Source organism: Perca flavescens, chromosome 11 (genome assembly GCF_004354835.1).
Source record: "Perca flavescens isolate YP-PL-M2 chromosome 11, PFLA_1.0, whole genome shotgun sequence".
NCBI classification, from domain to species: Eukaryota; Metazoa; Chordata; class Actinopteri; order Perciformes; family Percidae; genus Perca; species Perca flavescens.
The window spans coordinates 8,965,157-8,984,230 of record NC_041341.1 but is presented as its reverse complement, the minus strand read 5'-3'; positions in this window follow the sequence as shown (position 1 = coordinate 8,984,230).

The window sequence follows — 19,074 nt, the reverse complement described above, 5'->3', positions numbered from 1 at the left end:
CCCATATTTTCTGATATAAAACAAAAATTTAAAACGGGTCAATGTGGCCCAAAGTCAACACAAGGGTTAAAATGATGCTGGATTACATGCATGCATTCTGTGAATCCCTTTTGCTTAGATAGGCGATTAATGTGACCAGCAACCGCGATGGACGCAGAAAGCTAGAGCTCCCTACCCACCTACGCATTTCATTGGAAAACCAGGTCTATTCCTATTTCTTCAACGCCAAATCATTTCTGTTATCATAACGACTCAGTGAAACGCCTGCAGGCACGGAAAAGCAGGTTGTCATCTAAACTATCTACTCGGACAGAGAAATGTATTTGTGTAAAACAAGGTCATTTGTTTCCTTGTATTTATGTATGGTTTGCAAAAAATGGGAACTGCTGGGTCCATGAGATGAGAGAAGCAAAGTGTATGCGTGGTGACACTCTACATTACGGCCAAGCATGCGCTTGACCCATTTTCAATTTTAGTTTTATATCAGAAAACATGGGACGTACAAATAAGCACTGAAAAATTGTAGAAGAAAAATTTAACAATTTAAAATGTTGGAAAAAGCAAAAACAAACGTCAAAAAACGTCGAAAAAAAAGTGTATTTTTCAAGGTTGACGGGAAGACAACACCAGGGTTAAAATAGCATCTGAATAACGCACCACTTACTTGAGACCAGGTTTTTCCTGGTCTGTGGCGGAATTGTTTTCTGAAACTGCAAAATAGCACCATGGAACATTTGCGCCTGAACACGCCTCCTCTTTTCGGTGAACCGCCTCCGGGAGCACAAATACATTCCCTAATTTACCGACGTGAAGAAAAGTTTGCTGTGTGTTGGGTGCAAAATAGGAATGATACATTCCTATTTTTCCTATATATCGGTGTACAAAGTAAATTGCGCTGGTTGCAAGATAGGGCCCGAAGACTGCAAGACCTTGCCTTTGCAGGTGTGTGTCCAAAAAAGTGTATGCTAACCTATGACCAACACATTGACCAACTTTAAACAGGTGGAGGAGCAACTACTCTACACCAATAAGTGGCATTTGAATACCCCAATATGGCACAATGCACACTTAATTTCTGGTAACAAACCCTTTGCTTGTAAGCAGTGGAGAGACAGAGGTATTTATACTTTAGATGAGCTATTCAATGAGAAAGGTATGTTGAGTTTTGAAGACCTGAGAGCTAGTTTTGAGGTCCCCACGACATCTTTGTAACTTCATCTTCGCTTAAGATCAGCCCTAAAATGTTATGGAGTGCCACGGGGAAACAGTCTTGAGGCGCACCCAGTCTTCAAATGGTTTGTTGATTTTCCTGTGAGAGGATTAGTGTCCAAGATTTATGCTAAACTGATGCAAGTATCCATAGGAGAACTCCCAATAGTAAAGAAATGGGAGTGAGAGCTGAGCCCTGAGGGGAACACATTAAATTGGGAGACAGTTTGGGACAACATTTTCCACTGTTCCAAGAACCCAAATCACAAGCAGATCCACTTCAACATTTGTTATAGGACATATTGGACCCGATTGTTTTGTTACTTAACGACGACTCTAAATTACACCTGCTTGGGAGACAGAGGAAACTTTGGCTAGCCGGCTCAACGGCAACCAAGAAAATGATAGCTCAACAATGGCTCCCCCCCCCAACTTGCTTTGTATAAAACAGTGGTTGACGTATTTTCTAGACATAGTTATGCTTGAGCTCTCTACAGCAAGGATTAACAAAGCTAAATCATCAACTATCAACTTATGGAAAAGCACAGCAGCACAAATATCAGACCTAATGACCTCAGCGTCACAAGAACTAGAGGAGAGTGATTAGGCAAGGTGTTTGTTTATTTGTTTTATGTTCCTCGAGACCGGAGAGGGTGGGTGGTGGGTGAGGGTTTTTGTTCGTGTTCAGTTCAGTATGTCTGCATATAAAAAAATAAATAAAAAGTTGATCTAAATAAAAAAGGGGACTTTGATGCCATGAATATCTAAGGGTTATTACTTTAAAAGGAAAACAAACCAAGGACAATATTTGAGGTAATAAAGAGTTGAGTGTCAGTTTCTCTGAAACAACTGCAGCTGTAATGTATGCAGCCAATCCAGATACATCACAGCCAGCCAATAATGGGATTTATATTCAGAATATTGAGCAGCCTGGACTTTCTCTGGGGAGAAGAGGAGTTAACTCTGAGGTTTCAATCTGAGCTCCCACTGTGTCCACTGGTTTTTGATACACAGAGTAAAAAATATATTGGATTGATAAAAAGCCAGTGTAATAAATATATATTCTGAAAAGGTTTGCCAATATTGCTCAGAAACCCCTTTGCTTCTGGAAACAACAACAAACGCGCTAGCAAGCTATACACTGAAAAAGTTTTGAAGAAAATTTGGATCGTGCAACCTGACAGCCTTGCTTGGTTCTTTCGGGGAATGATTGTAAAGATTTACAAAGAATACATTTACTCTCTAACTGGGACGTTTTGGAACCGATTGGTGGGATTGCTGTGGACGAAGTACACATGGAGATACACTGGTAAGAGCTAATGAGGTTTAACCATGTATCCAGCTAATTTAAATAGCTCATGTTACTGTATTAACTTAATTTAATATTGTATGTGGCGTTTTCTTTTGCAGAGTGCAAATATTTCACCAAAACAAGTTCCTTCCGGAGACTATTTTGCAGAGACACCTTTACTGCGTCCGGAGCTTAGCCAGTTTAGCTTATTCCAGATTGGCCCATCTGAGCTTTCATTTTCTCAAAGGCAGAGCACGATAGGCTTGGTTAACATAAATCACCATTTCTAGCCACTGGGGTACCATAGGCAGGCTAGGGGAACTCATATTAATGTTAAAAAAAACTCATAAAGTTAAATTTTCATGCCATGGGACCTTTAAAGAAATGCAAACAACCCAGAGAGTTTTCATCTCCTATCCTAGAATGTATCTATGGTATAGCTAGACCTTACTCCACAGCGCTGTGGAGGTAGGTCAGGCAATGTGAGACTATTAATTAACTAACAGGCTCTGTCAGTGCAGACTTAGACTTGCTCCTTAGGAATACACATTTAACCTCAACTGTTAATCCCATGCACAGGCTTGACACTTGTGGCCAAAAGGGGAGAAAGTGAATCACTGAGAATCAATATATTGATCGACTTCCCCTCATGTAGGACGTGACATTTGCAAGGCCAATTAAAACGTGACACATTACTTCCTGTCGTCAGGGTGTTAAATGAAGACAGAAGTATGACGTAAAGTAACTGTGGATGTGAAGATAATTTGGAGGTCTTTATGCAGAATGACAGGTTGTACTCGACTCCTTTTCAACAATGTTGCTGCGTTCCACGGTCTCACCAGTTAACTTGGTGAATACAATGTTATCAGAACTGACAGACACAATGGCCAAAATACTGTACATGCAATCCCAGTTGTAATAAACCAGAATTATCCTTTATAACAACTTCTAAAGTCTATAGCAGAGATCTTCAACAGAGGGTCCGGGACCCCTATGGGGTCCTCAGAATCACTGCAGGGGGGCCTCCAAATTATTGTAAATTTTTTAAAGTTTTTTCATAAATTAATGTCTTATCAAATTTCTAACATTATTCGTAAATATAAATCCCCACTCATGATAGGATTACTGGCCTATAGGTAAGGTAGTCACTAAGGTAGCCATCCACAGATACAGTTAATCCTAAGGGTTCACTGTGCCACATGTTTAAGGTTAAAACATGATTTATAAAATCATGCCAACAAATATTTTAATAGGTTAGTATTGTAACATAAAAAGGTATGTATAAAGGCTTTAGGGTTTAAAGGACACTGTCCTTCCCCGAAGAAACGCCTAATTACATTTATAGTGGTTGCGCTCTGTAGTGCCCGTAGCAATTATGTCAGGAGCAAATCCGAAAGTAAGGTGACAAAGTATAGGAGTGCCAAATTCTGCCTGAGGAGGCAGGTTGGGGTGGTGAACTTCTCAAACAAACAGGATTTTCACAAAGGAGACCAAGGGGTAATGTCCTGTTTTTAAATAAAAGGAAAGTACAAGTTTTTTAAACTTACGGAACAAACAGAGCTATGTCGTGTTCTGTGTCACATGCGTAACCGGAAGTGAAGAAACGTCTAATTTATAACCCAAACCAAAGCTGTGATTAGTCATGTTTCCATCTAATTGTCAAGCGAATTTTAAGCAAACTTTTAAAATGTTGCAAAAAAGAAAAAAAAAGAAAATATGCGAATTAGAAGCATTTCCATCAACTGGTTTAGAGTGAATAAACTAGACTATGCAAAGCGTAGTTTCGTCACAAGTTGACGTTACGTAACCGGCTTGCTAAATCAAAGAGTTTAGAAGCCAAGTTCTTTGGCTAAATGGAGAGAGGTAGCATTTTTGAAGTTGGCCACCTGTGCAGAATACAGGGTTGTGGCAGAGACATTTGGTGTCAGTAAGACAACCGTTCACCGCGGTGTGCAGGGCCATACGATTCAAGCTGTTGAACCAATTCTTCAATTTACCCAACATGGCTGAGGCACAAGTGCCACAAGTGTACGGTGCACTGGTTGGGACTCGTATCCCGATCCTTCCCCCATCCGATGGATAACGGGACTATAGTCATGTAAGTTACATATTTGCTATGTCACAACTTATTTGGCAAAGCTGTTTCCATCTCCCATTTTGCACATTAACTCTTTTTTGAAAAAGGCAAAAAAACGTTTGCGAATTTTAGGAATTCTTTTTTTAATTATGCTGTTTCCATCAATATTTTCTAATGTAATACTTCAAAATGCGCATACAAATACGTTGATGGAAAAATGACTATTGTTTAACATATATGAGGTTGGAAAATGCTTCTGTGGGTCGTATGAGAGGGTAGGAATAAACAACCTATATCGTCGTATGGTTTGGAGGACTTGATGGTCTAAAAATGTTGGATAGTGTTTACCACTTTGCTTTACGAAATCCAGAAGTCCATATGTAGAAATCAAAACCCAAACGTGGCCTCATGATGTTCTATTGATATTGTATTCCCGATTTAACCGAATCAGGCAGCTATTGTAAATATTCTTCTTTGGTTCAAAAGAGATGATACAATACAAGCTGGTTTTCTTTTTCAGCAAGCTCACATAGTGTCCCTTTACAACATCTAACATTTATTTAGATCCATCATACTGTTTTTATTCAATAGATCAGATTTTGTCCTTTGGAGAAAGGTAATTCAGGGGGAGCAATCATCGCTAAGTAAATTAATAAAATGTCTTCGTTTTAAACATTTTGACCAAATAAATACACATCCAATACCAAAGATTTACATTCTGATTTCTTAGCAAAAATGTATCTTAATTTTAGTTTGACTAATAAACTAGAATGTTCCATCAACCTTTAAATTACTTTTGTCAAAGACTGCTGCATTAATGCATAGTTAACAAATCAATAGAGCAGTACAACAGCACTGGTTACACATAATCCATCCTAAAATGTCACCTTTAAACAGGAAGAATCAGTATCTAACTCAATGAAATGATAAATGTAAATACTTATTCATCAGTCACTTGAACAGCGTTCTCCGGCCCCAAAGGCCTTCCCTTTATCCCCAACTCCATTTTTTGGGGGAAAGGTTAGTGACAGTGGCATCATACACAGACTCAAAGGTCAACTTCTGGCCTGACTACTGATTTCTCAGCTGGTGAAAGCATCCAACACACAAATATCAGGCATGGTCACATCCTGCTCTCTCCATCTCAACACTGTCCTCACAAGAAGAACAGCATCAGTGCTTTCAACAAATCCCCGAAATTGGGACGAAAACCAGATGGGACGCTGTGTGGTGGAATTTCCAGAAACACCATGTTGTGGTATGATGAGACAAAGGGAAAGCTTAGGCAACATCAGGTCATTCATAGGTCGCAGGTCAGGTAGTCTCGCTTTGCCAGACCATCCACACACTGAGGATTGTGTGGCTAGTCCACACAGCATTCCGGGATTGGAGAAAAACGTGCTCTAGTTTATTGGCATTTCTTTAAAACAATCACAATTGTCATGGGTGTTGCTAACCTCCGCACAGAGCCGTTGTAGAATAGTTGTGCGAGAGAAAACTCAGATTTAACAGATAGTCTAGCTAGCTGTCTGGATTTTAAAGGAGTTTGAAATTCCAACACAAAGAAAGCGGAAGGTGACTGACAGCAAAAATACATGCATCCGGCAAACTTTCTTGCGGTAGGCTGAACTAGGCTTTAGCATCTGATACTTCCCAGAGAGAAAGAGAGAGATAGGCTGAATTAGGCTTTAGCATCTGATACTTCCCAGAGAGAGAGAGAGAGAGAGATAGGCTGAATTAGGCTTTAGCATCTGATACTTCCCAGAGAGAGAGAGATAAGCTGAACTAGGCTTTAGCATCTGTGTTTAAGGCACCTGCTATATCTTTGTTTACCTTAAAGGTTCAGCTAAACGTAATGCCTCCAGCATGAGTTTAAATCCACCTTCAGGACAGGAACTTCAGAGAGTTGTGACGGCACTGCACAATAACACATTCATGGTTAAACTTTACTGCCTGCTAAATTGTCTCCTCAATTGAGTGTTCATTAAATTATGTGTAATTCATCAAAGTTTCCCGAACCTTCTTCACATATGTGAATTGAGCTGTGCTGCTCCTGAGTTTTTCCTTAACACGATGGATAAACAATGGGTCTGACCGACAGTCAGCGTTGGCATCTTTTAGCAATGACCACGATTGCTCCCCAACCTTAAGCAAGGGTTTATTATTGTAACCAAGACAACAAAAGTACCCTAACCTTAACGTTGAAGTAATTTTAACTTAAACAATGGTCTTTCTCTTACCAAGTTATTTTTGTGCCCAAACGTAACCAAGCCTTAACTGTAGCATTGTCAGAACATAGAACAATGTTGTCCTGCCAATATGAGAAATATCAGAAAATGTGTCATCGTCGACATATTATGTAATTTAATTTGGAGGATTTGCTGCTCTTTTCACTGTGATTACATAATAAAACTCGCTCTGGTGAGTTTAGAATATACACACCTTCCAAAAGGAGGAAATCCGATGTTCTTGATTTGCTTAGAAAATAATGTCATCCAGAGATTGAAGAGATAAAATTAAATACACATGAAATTGGATATTGGAACAAACAAGACGCTTTCAATTAGCTTCTTTGTTACTTCAGAAAGCACTCGGTCAGTGTTTGTACCTTTATAGGTCACTCATGTTTTGTTCACACGTTAGTCAAATGTTTCCAGAAGAAGCAACTGTTGCCCCAAAGAAGTCCTTGTGAAACTGCATCTGGACCAGGTGTCCATACACCCATGGCTTCTAATTTCAGACGTCATGCGGTTGCCAGTATAAAAGAAGCTACAGATATGTTAGGAGGAGACTGATGATGTAAAACCGTTAATGTGCTCTATTATGCTCACTGCTTTAAGGTTCAGTATTTTGGGGCATGTGATCCAGAGCTGCATAGCCTGCATACACAGTACAACCATTGACTGCCTGTACATACACAGAAAACAAACACAAACATGCAGACGAACAACAGTTGAATTAATTTGACTGACATACAGTGCTTATGAAGTGACATTTTATTGCTGAGAGAAAAATGCCCTGCAGCATTGTTGGTTGATTGTTTGGTTGTTGTTTTATCATCATCAAACTTCTACCAGGTAGCCTACTGTTTACGGTGAGAGCTACCGTAACGCTTAGTAAATTTAGCTGAAAAAGGTTGACTGTCATGTGGCGACGACTGCAGGGCTGGACTGGGACAAAAAATCGGCCCTGGCATTTTTGGCCCAGGCGGCCCACCCCCACCATGATTGGTCAGACACATTCCCTGCAGACAGCAGAATGCACGCAAAATATGCGTGGATTCTATGATACGAGTTGCCTAGGGTTCAGCGTTCATGTGATCGTTTTGGATCCTTCAAGAGGGGACTCAAGACTTATCTGTTGATCTTACACTTAAATAATTCATTCATTCTTAGAGTTATGATTTGTATATTTATGGTATTTTTATTTTTTTATTATTGATATTTGATATTGTATTGTCATTATTTTTAATATTACTATTTTGCTTAATATTGGCTTAGCAACTTTAAAAACACAAGTGTCTGCTAAATACAATAACCATAACTATAACCCTTCCCAAAAGCTACAATAAAGCTAAGAGTAGTATATGCCCTGGAAAAGAGCACCAATACATGAGAAGCTAATTAAGCCATTCAAGAACACTGATGCTTGTATCAGTCTGTCAGACTCTACAACACCTGCACCACCCGATAATGTTGTAGTTTTTTTTGGGTCCTGTCTCAATCACCCACCACTCAGCATGGCTCTATGTATATATTTGTTATTATCTGTATTTATATTTTTCCATCTGTATTTATATATTTTCCATTCCAAGTACTTACTTTTTCAATATTATTTATATTATGGTCACACTTAAATATCATTTATATTATGGTTAATTACTTTTGCTGTTATGTAATTACATATTTTTCAATCTAATTTCACGTCAATTACATTACAGTATTTTTTTTGCACTGCCCACCTCACTTTACTTAAATACTTTTAATGTAATGCCACTTTACATTCATTCAGTGTTTTTTGCACATTGTCTGTTGTTTGCCTGTTGTTTGTTTGTTTGGTTGTTTGTTGGTTTGTTTTTATTGTGGAAACACTGCTGCTGTAATAAGTGAATTTCCCCATTGTGGGATGAATAAAGTATTAATAAAAGTATTATCTAATCAACACTGATTTTATAGATCACACAGACTTTTCAGCTACCCAACAGGCTAACCGCTAGCATTTTCAATGTAAGCTTAAGCAGTTAGGTTACCTGACAGCCACTAACTTTAATGTTACAGCCAAACTGCTTGTTATCGTTATGATGTGACACGCGCACGCGCACACACACACACACACACACACACACACACACACACACACACACACACACACACACACACACACACACACACACACACACACACACAGCCTCCCTCCCTTCCTGAAAGTCCCTGTTAATTTGTCTAGTCCTTACCACATCGTCATCTACTCTTCCATCTTTTCCTCACTCTCCTCCTCCTCGCCTTCTTCCCTAACATCGTTGTTTCTGCTTCTATAGCCAGCCACCTCTCCTCCTCCTCGGCTTCAGGTAATGCTGATGTTGAAGCAGCAACTACAGCCCCAAACATGTCAGAAATTTTTGAGGACTCCGCTTGTAGATTCTTAATCTTTTTCTCCTCTAATTTCTCTGCACCTCCCTTGCACTTGGTGGTCGTTTGTCCATTTTAACGTGAATGCTAAACTTCCAGCATAACTATTACAGCTCACGTCTCAGGGCCGGGAGGCGTGGCCATAGTGGGATTCGTACATTTGCAGCCCGGAGTGGGGAAGGGGGTTCCTGGATTTGATTGGGTCAGGCCAGTGCCAATAAACAAAATGAACCAATGGGCCGCTGTGAGTTCTTTATGGGCCGGCCCAGCCAAAAAATTTAAAAAAGGCCTATTTATATCAGCGATTCGGCCCAAAAGTTAAGTTTAGCCACTAAAACTACTAGTTAAGATTAGAAAAAAAGATTGTGGTTTGGGTTAAAGGCCACACCCCCACCCTCCACCTACCCCCCACCCCCCCCCTCCTCTCTCCTCCTCAATAGCTACAGACACAGAAATGGCACATCCTAAGGAAAGCTCATTGTGGGACTGGCTCTAGTGGCTGCAATTCTGCACCAAGGCTGAATTTCAGGAAAGAGACTTCAGATACAATATTAGGGGACCACTAAGGTCTATATAAAAGCATCCAAAGAGGACCATGTCATGGGACCTTTAACTTCTAAAAAAGCAAGAAATCCTTAAATTTGTCTAAAACTTGTTTTGAATGTGAGAATAAACATTCTAGAGGAGTATTATTGAAGAAATTAATAGATAAATTAAAAAGCTCTTAGGTGCTCCATTGTATGCACTACAGCAGAGATCTTCAACAGGGGGTCCTCAGAGTTACTACAGGCGGGCCACTAAATTATTGTTAATTTAATTTTTTGAGTGTTTTTCATTACAGAAAAATACTTCTATAACGTGAGACAAGTGCGTTGGAGGGGGATAAGTAAGTCAAAAGTTGCAAAGAAACTCCTGTATCCTTTCTAACTTGCAAAACATAAATTTAACAGTAGGCAATGTTTCGGTATTAGACTATCATCAGGCAGTTTCTTTGCAACTTTTGAAAGTTAAAAAGAAATGTCTTAACATATATCCAACAAATTAGCAAATATAAATCAGCCTATTTGTAAAAAAAAAAGGTAAAATCATACCAAGAAGTATTTTAACAGGTTCATATTCTATGCACTAAAAAAGGTATTTGTAAAGGCTTTAGGCTGCCCACACTACCACATTATTGTAGGCCCAGTTTATTATGCAACTTAATTTTATACAATATATGCAGTTGGGGGCCCCTGCTCCATCTCTCTCTTAGTTAAGGGGTCACTGGCTTAAAAAACATTGAAGACCCCTGCACTATAGTCTAGTGATCAGACCTCATTTACTTTTTCGATGGATGTTTAACAAAATGCTTCCTTTCTTTGTGAGCAGGTAACTTATAAAGTTCCTGCACTCCAGAAAGTCTAATAAACAGGTGACTAGGATCATAAACTGACTGTGAAAAAAGCATTTGACTGAAATGTTGTGATTAAATTGAGTGTACAGGGTTTTGTCTTGTTTTTTCACTACTTGGGAGTAAAACTGGAGGCAGGATTTTACATAATAAAGTCACATTTTCACAACACTCCTGAGAAATATAGCCACAACAAAAACTGTAAAACATTATTTTTCTTTTACTTAATATATGTATTGATTCCTTCAGCTGGTCAGTTATATTATCTACCAACATGATGTTTAAACACCTTCACTACACTGCCAGGAACATAAACCTGGTGGATAAATATTCCATCTATTAATTGCCTAAATACTTTGTCTATAAATAATAGTCATATAGTTTATAAACATATTTGAATCAGCCTTCAAAACCCATCGTTTGCAGCTTAAGTGCATTTGGAGAATGTAAACTCAGGTCATTAAATCACCCACATTCCCAAACACAGCATCAAAGACTTTATATATATATTTGGGCTCTAAAAGGACAACTTTGTGGACTGGTTGGTATTAAATGTATGATATAAATTTAGAAAATAAATGAAATGTTAATATGTGAAACTGCTCAATTATTTATTTGCCCTTACACAGTAGTTTTATATGGAGGATATATTTATTCATAATTCAAATTAAAAGTCCAAAGAGAAAACGAAGCAAGATCAAATTAAAAATATTATTTTACTATGCTACTAGGAAAAATCATGCCATAATTGAATTTAAAAAAGAAAAAGCTGAAAAAGCAAAGTTGAAATGTAAAATGATAATTTGAAAATGTAATATAATGTAATAATGTAAAAAGTCAAAATTTAAAATGCAAAGCTTAAATATAAATGCTAAAACTGTAACTGCTAAAAATAATTTATTGAGAAACATCAAATATGAAACTCAAAATGTGAAATGGAAAAGCTTAAATGGAAATACTTAAATTAAAATCTCAAATAGAAAAAAAGAAATCATTTTATTTTAGCCTTTGCACTTTATAATTTTCAATTTGAAATGTTATCTTTTTAATTTTACATTCGGCAATTGCCCTTTGACATTTTAAGATTCACCTTTTCCATTTGGATTTAACATTTGGCTTTTCCATTTGGATTTGGCGTATGTCAAAAGCGTATGTAAATGAGGAGGCGTGGCCCAGAGGCTGGTGGGAGGGTCTGAAATGAAAGGGGTGCAGACGCACCTTATGGACAGCAGGGGGAGCTGACTGCTGGTAAGCACACAGAGTTTGGCAGAGCCGTATATATATATATGAGTAAAGTCACAAGGAAGTCCAAACAGTATTGTTACGCCTATTTTCACTTTTATTGTAATACAAATACAAATCATTTTTGCGGTCTCAACAAATTCAGATTCTTCCACAGAACAAATAATTAACTGCATAATCATAACTGAATTATAGTAGTTATAGTTGGCGGCCAAATAAGAGAATATAGGACTGTATTGTTCCCCTATAGGATAAAGGTACGGAAATTAGATCATATAAAATAAAAAATTTACAATTTCTATAAAGTGGCAATGTGTCAGAGAGAGGGAGAGTCCTGAGTCTAGTGGTGTCCATTGATCCAGTGGTTACACAAACAGCTGTTTATCCAAGTCCAGCTTGGGATGTGACCCAGTGAGCACTTGTGGAAACTCTGCAGCAGACTGATGGTCCAAAGCTGTGACACCAAGAGCTTCTTCACTGTGATGTTCAGGTGAAACATCTTTCTGCAGAGAGGACAAGTCAGTACAACAGAAAAACAGTCAAGCTTGTCGTATCCTCATCCACTGCACTGCTTCAACAGTCTCAGCCTGTATTATATCAGGCCTATTACATTTTTAGACTAATGTGTTATGGGTAATGTCTGTGTCTTCTACAGATACACTGTTCAACCAGAGCAGCTATAATGCTAGCATCAAACAAACATTTATGATGGAAGCCAAATATAATAGGTCATCTTAACACACTGCCATGAGACAGAACCGTAATTACGATAGCCCAATCAGCTGGTCCTAACTGTTAGCCAGCATCTCCAGGTAGGCCCCAGACAATTGCAGGAAGCCAATTTTTTTCTTTTTCAGCAGAGCATATTGCACCCTAAATGACTTGACACTGCCTGTGTTCAATTCTGCAAGTTGCCATTGTATCAATTTAACTAGTCATGCATGCAAGCAAATAACAGCTGATAATGTTAGCTAGTCGCAAAAGGCAGCCTCTTACCTGCTGTATTGTCTGCTGCTTTCTCGTTATCAGACCGATAGGAAACTGCGTGGGGTTGTTAATGCTCTTTTTAGTCCTGGTGAGTTTGTGGTTGAGGCCACATGGTCAGACACGTACAAATACATTCACCAAGTTGAAGCCATTGCCGTAGACAGTGTGGCTAAAATAAAATGATTTATTTTAATATTTTAATTTAAGTATTTCCATTTAAGCTTTTCCATTTCACATTTTGAGTTTCATATTTGAGGTTTCTCTTTTCTTATTTCCATTGCAATTTTACAATAAAATATTTCAAAGATTTCAGTTTAAGCATTTATATTTAAAGGGGTGATAGAATGATTAGAGTATTTCACACTGTTCCTTATGGTCTCCTAATGGGGTATGTAACATTGGTTGGGCTGAAAATGGCCTGGTTGATATTTTATTGGCCCTTATGCATCCCTGTGTTTTGGCCCTATTTCAAACAAGAGCTTTTCTTCCAAATATGGTATGGTCGTGAATATTTAGATGAGCTGCGCATTAGAGACCAGACACTGCAATGTTTCATTACCAAATTCACTTCTGAGACTTTTTTATGTGAGAAATCAACTATATAAAGCTCAAATATGGGCCGTTTTACGAAAATTGTTGGCTAATTGCAAATATGGTAAGAGTGTGTGTCGGACTTCAGCGGTGGTGCTGCTGCCTCGCCGCCCGGCTTGCCTTCCTTCACAGACCCCAGCCTGCTGTGAGCTCCGTTAGGCTGGCAGCCCTGACAGAGCTCCAGTGCCTGCAACTCCCCTCTTCCTGCTAGCTAAATGGCCCGTTGTGTGAGAGTGAGAGCGCGGTCAGCGAGCTTGTTACACCAGCAATCTCTTACCACATGTTACACACAATGTCACGCCACTTAGCTATACGACATATACCTAAATGTCTTATAAAGCTTACAACGGTGTCCAATTTCAAGTTAATGAATATTTGTGAAGACTAGCTACGTGATTCGTTAGCTGTGACGGTCCCTTCAATCCTATCTATGTGTAGCTACAAATCACGGATAGTTAGCTTCATTTTTGGTCGTAATTCGAGTATATTTACAGTTTGAATTTCGTCAAGCCAGTTATACAACAACTAAAAGTCTTATAAAGCTAACAACGGTGTCCGATTTCAAGTTAATGAATTTTTGTGAATTCCAGAGGAATTCTAAGAAGAGGCTAGCTATAGCTAGCCTCCTCTAGCTATAGCTAGCCTCCTCTAGCTATAGCTCCATCCAGCCGCAGGCTCTATCAATGAGACTCGCGGACAAGAGGCATGTATTTCACGGATTGTTTGTTTAAATAACTCAACACATTATAATTACACACATTATAAGATTAACTGAAACCTGTGGTAAGAGATTGCTGGCGTAACAAGCTCGCTGACCACGCTCTCTCTCATACACACCTGGCATTAGGAAGAGGGGAACTGCAGGCCCTGGAGCTCTGTCAGAGCACCAGCGTTTAGTAGTCCATTAGCCAAAAACCGGTGACTTTGCACGGGTATTGAGTGCTGTGGGCTGCCAGTCGTAACGGAGCTCAATCAAGCTCACAGCAGGCCGGGGTGTGTGAAGGAAGGCAGGCCCGGGTGGCGAGGCAACAACACAGGCAGCACCGGCGCTGAACTCCGACACACAGTCGGACAAAATTTGCAATTAGCCATCCATTTTCGTAAAACGGCCCAAATTTGAGCTTTACATAGTTGATTTCTCGCATAAAACATTTTCAGAAAAGAATTTTGTAATGGAATAGCAGAGATCTGCGCGACCTAGATTCAGAAGACTACCTGATCTCAGGTCAGTTGTGTAGCCTATGTAAATTTTGGGGCGTGACTGTTCTCTTAAGGTTCCGGAATTTGAAATGCTTGCGTAAGCAACTAGCTTTGTTGAGATTCGCCCGTTTTCAGCAGCAGTTTCAAAATATGAGATTTTCATAGTAAAGGGGTGTCAGTGGGACTTTGAGCTTCTATGTATGTCCTATTTACCCACTGAACTGTCGTTATTCAACTATGACAGGGTAAAATCGGTTTTGCATTCTATCACCCCTTTAAGCTAAATTTGACTTTTTACATATCACTTTACATTTTCAAATTATCATTTTAAATTTCAACTTTGCTTTTTCAGTTTTCTTTTTTAAATTCAATTATGGCATGATTTTTCCTAGAAGCGTAGTAAAATAATATTTTTTATTTGATCTCGCTTCATTTCCTCTTTGGACTTTCAATTTTAATTATGAATGAATATATCCTCCATAGTTTTAGATCAGTTTTATAGACCTCATTAAAATTAAACCCTATTATACAGGCTTCGTTATGACCAAATAAAAGAGGATCTGTACGTGGTTTTATATTCATGCGCAGGTGGAACAATGCAGTGATTTCCCATGCTCATTATGTCTTAATTTGGAGCACGCAGGCTCTTGAAATCACTCCAGATGGCCGACTCATGTGGGCAGATGAGGGAGCTGGGATGAAGGGGCGGCGGTGAAGGACACTAATATCAAGGATGGCTTTGATCCTACAAGGTAAATCCCTCTCTGATGTCACTGAGCCACTCCACTTTGCACATGCTGACTGTTAATGAAACAACACAAGCCGTGTTTCTCAGTCCTAATGGATTGAACACAGAGCGCAGGCAGGAATTTAGCAACATATTTAAATGAAGAACCAAAACATGTTGCGAACAGTAATGAACTGTGTATTATGTGGTATGAATCAAACCAGATACATATGAATGTAGGTGTAAATCTCAGTCATGGCCTTCTTATACAATCCCATAACAACCGTTTTCCGAGGACAGTCCCCGTTTTTTGGTGGCCTGTTCCCGGCTGGAGCTGTTACCAGAAATGTCCAGCTTTTAACGGTGTGTTATAAACAGACCACAAAGAGAAATAATATTTTACGTGGCAAGAAAGACACATCTTAAATCGGGTTGTTTTGTCAGTAGTCTCGCTTTGCTAGACCCTCCCCCAAAGGGCGCTGGAGGAGAGTCTGGCTACTCTACATAGCATTCGGGGGTCTTGGCAATGCAAAACAGGCTCGGAAGGAACTTGTTTTAGTGGAACATGTGTACGTTTAAAAGTTGTTTTAGTCGTGCAACAGAAAACTCAGATTGGACAGATAGTCTAGCTAGCTGTCTGGATTTACCCTGCAGAGATCCGAGGAGCAGTTAACCATAGTCCTCACAAATCCACCCGAGTTTAAAATGCCAACACAAAGAAAGAGGAAGGTAACGGATATCCGGCCTAAATGTTTCCGGCGGTAACGGAGCAATCCCGGAAGTGGAATGTCATGGATATAGACTATTTTGTCAGTTACCATGGTCAAAATACATGAAACCTGAAGTTGTGCGCCTTTTTAATTTCATAGATAAGAATATTGGATATTTTAATGATATATTGACCGGTGAACTGGAAATGTCCCTGATTTTCATAACAGAAAGTTATGAGTAAAAAAAGACTTTAAAAATGTTGGGGTTTAAAAAGGGTCGGTAATGATAAGAGTTTAAAATGAACCCACGCAAAAGGGAATTATAAAATGCATGTAAATAGAAAAACAAATTGGAGGGGGAATCAGAAGCAGAAGTAAACCTCTCTACCAACTACCAACCTGCTCTACCAATTGAGCTAACCGGCCACAAGTCACAATAAGGGCCCTATCTTGCACTCAGTGCAATTGCATTTGTACACCGTTCGTATGTATACGTATGTATCATTTTACGTATGTATCTATGTATCATTCCTATTTTGCACCCGATGCACAGCGGACTTTTCCCTCCACAGACGCACGCCGGTGAATTAGGGAATGTATTTGGGCTCCCGGGGGCGGTTCAGCGAAAAGAGGAGGCGTGTTCAGGCGCAAACGTTCTCTGGTGCTATTTTGAAGTTTCAGAAAACAATTCCGCCACAGACCAGAAAAAACCTGGTCTAAAGTCAGTGGCGCTAGTCTAAAGTCAATGGTGTGTTATTCAGATGCTATTTTAGGGGCGCATGCTTGGCCCTAATGTAGCGTGTGCACAACGCGCATACACTTTGCTTCTCTCATCTCCCCAGACGTAGCAGTTCCCATTTTTGCAAACCATACATAATTACAAAGAAAAATATTACTGAAAATGCGCTTCAGGTGTTTGGATCGGTCAGGAGGCACTTTACAGTACAGTCCTCAAAAAGTGTGTGTGGCTTTACATAACATTTCCATGAATTATGGATGTGTTGATGACATAAATGAGGAAATATTAGAGGACTTAAGGAGACGTGATGTTGAACTACGGCGGGATTGGACACTTCGGCGGGATCTGGTCCGAGAGTTATGCGCGATGTGCTCATGATGGAGCGGGTGGGCGGAGATGGAGTGGAATGGGGGGGGGGAGGGGAGGAGGAAGGGGCACAACAGGAGCAGGTGGTGCGTTTGGAAGCCCACGCTCCATGGCTGCAGCAATCCTCTCCAGACTTGAGGAGATGCGCCTGAGCAGCAACATCGCCACCCGGTCAAGACGGGTATTTATTACTTTGCCGCATCCCGGACAGCTCCCGCTGGCGTGCGCCAGGCAAATCCGCCAACATAATGGCAATCCGCCATGGAACAAGCGTGCCTGCTCTTAAAGGGAATGTAAGATGACGCTCTGATTTGGTCCACACTAGCTACTTCAGACCAACCCATTTTAGATTTGCGTCGGGCGCAAGAGTCATTTATCCCGCCGGTATCATAGCAACAGCGCCTGAGATCCGCCCACAAAGCTACTTGCGTTTCACGTTTGATACTTGTGTTTCAGATCGTTAAAATAGGGCCCTTAATGTTAAAGGAACATGGTACCTTTTTGTTAGAGAAAAGACAAGAAAAAAACAAGGAAATTAACAATTAAAAAGGATTAACATGAATATGAAACTGAAAACAATACAAATTAAATATAAAAAATATTGTAAAATCCGTCCTGCCTCCTTATGCGGAATTTGGGGCTCTTTTGCTGTATCCCATCGGCAAAACTCGGAACACATCTTCCTTTTTTAAGAATGACTTCAGTGCCATGCTTTGTTCTTTTCTCAAAGAAAAGCTTTATTCCAAGTCTTCCAAAGCCGTTTCGAAAGACCGCTTTTTGCCAGCAGTAGCCGCCATCGTCTTTTTTTTCAAGTAGCAGGGAATTCACGCGGAACCGTCGTAACTCTGCAGTCATTATGTTAAGCCCGCCCACCGACTCTATACACAATGTGATTGGCCTGACTAGAGTCGGGTTTTTCCAGCTAGCAAGCCAACAGAGAGTTGCTAGACGACCCTGGCTGCAAATTAAAATTGCTGCCGCTAGGGTGCGTATAGATTTCTAGGCTAGAAGCCACCACTAATGGGAAATCAAATTCCAGGTGTTTACAGTGGAGGACAATAACTTCACCCCAGCAACACCTAATTACCCATTCCCTTACGGCCTCTTTCCACAAGTTTCCTTTTTTCACAAAACAATATTCAGTGTCCTGTGCCGGATAATCTCCACTGTATTTGTACAACATGGTATGTAGAAAATGTGCACTACAACTGTTCATATTAAAAATCTGGCCTTATCCTGCTGACCTTAGCTTCCCAAGCAGCTCCTGAATTATTCAAAGGTTCACTTCAATTATGTAATGTTTAATTCATAAGAAAATGCATAAATTGGATTTAAAATATTCAAAACGCATTAGACTTCTAGAGATGCTGCTGCTCAAATGTGCCATACAGTATGTACACTAATAACAGCCAAGACTGAACCAAAAGAAGGTAAAGCTGTAGTCGTAGCGACTCTAAACTTTGACATCTTACGAATACATCGGTTTGTTTGCATTCTATTTTAACATGAATGTTCTTTTCTTCCCAATTTAGGTATTTACAATATTTGTTAATTTACTTCCTGTTAATCCAAAGACATATTGCAAAGAAGCCAACCAACTAAAATTACAATGATGCATTGTTACAAACTTTTACCATTTTAACCTTTAATGTAAACATTTTTATTGGTGCATTATACAAAATATATAGAGGGTTGCTTCTTGCTTGTACAGTTTACAGCATACGTTCTCTGAGAATCTCTTTTTTATCCAAGCAAAATTGGTATTGTAACTGAAATGTCCCTAACCTTCGAATGGAAAATGTAATCAAATCGGGATCATGTGAATCGGAATCAAATCGATTCGGGAAATCCTTGTTTATCGGTGTTTTTTGCCCCCAACGGTGCCTTCCAGGCAGCGCTGCCTGTGTAATTTACAGG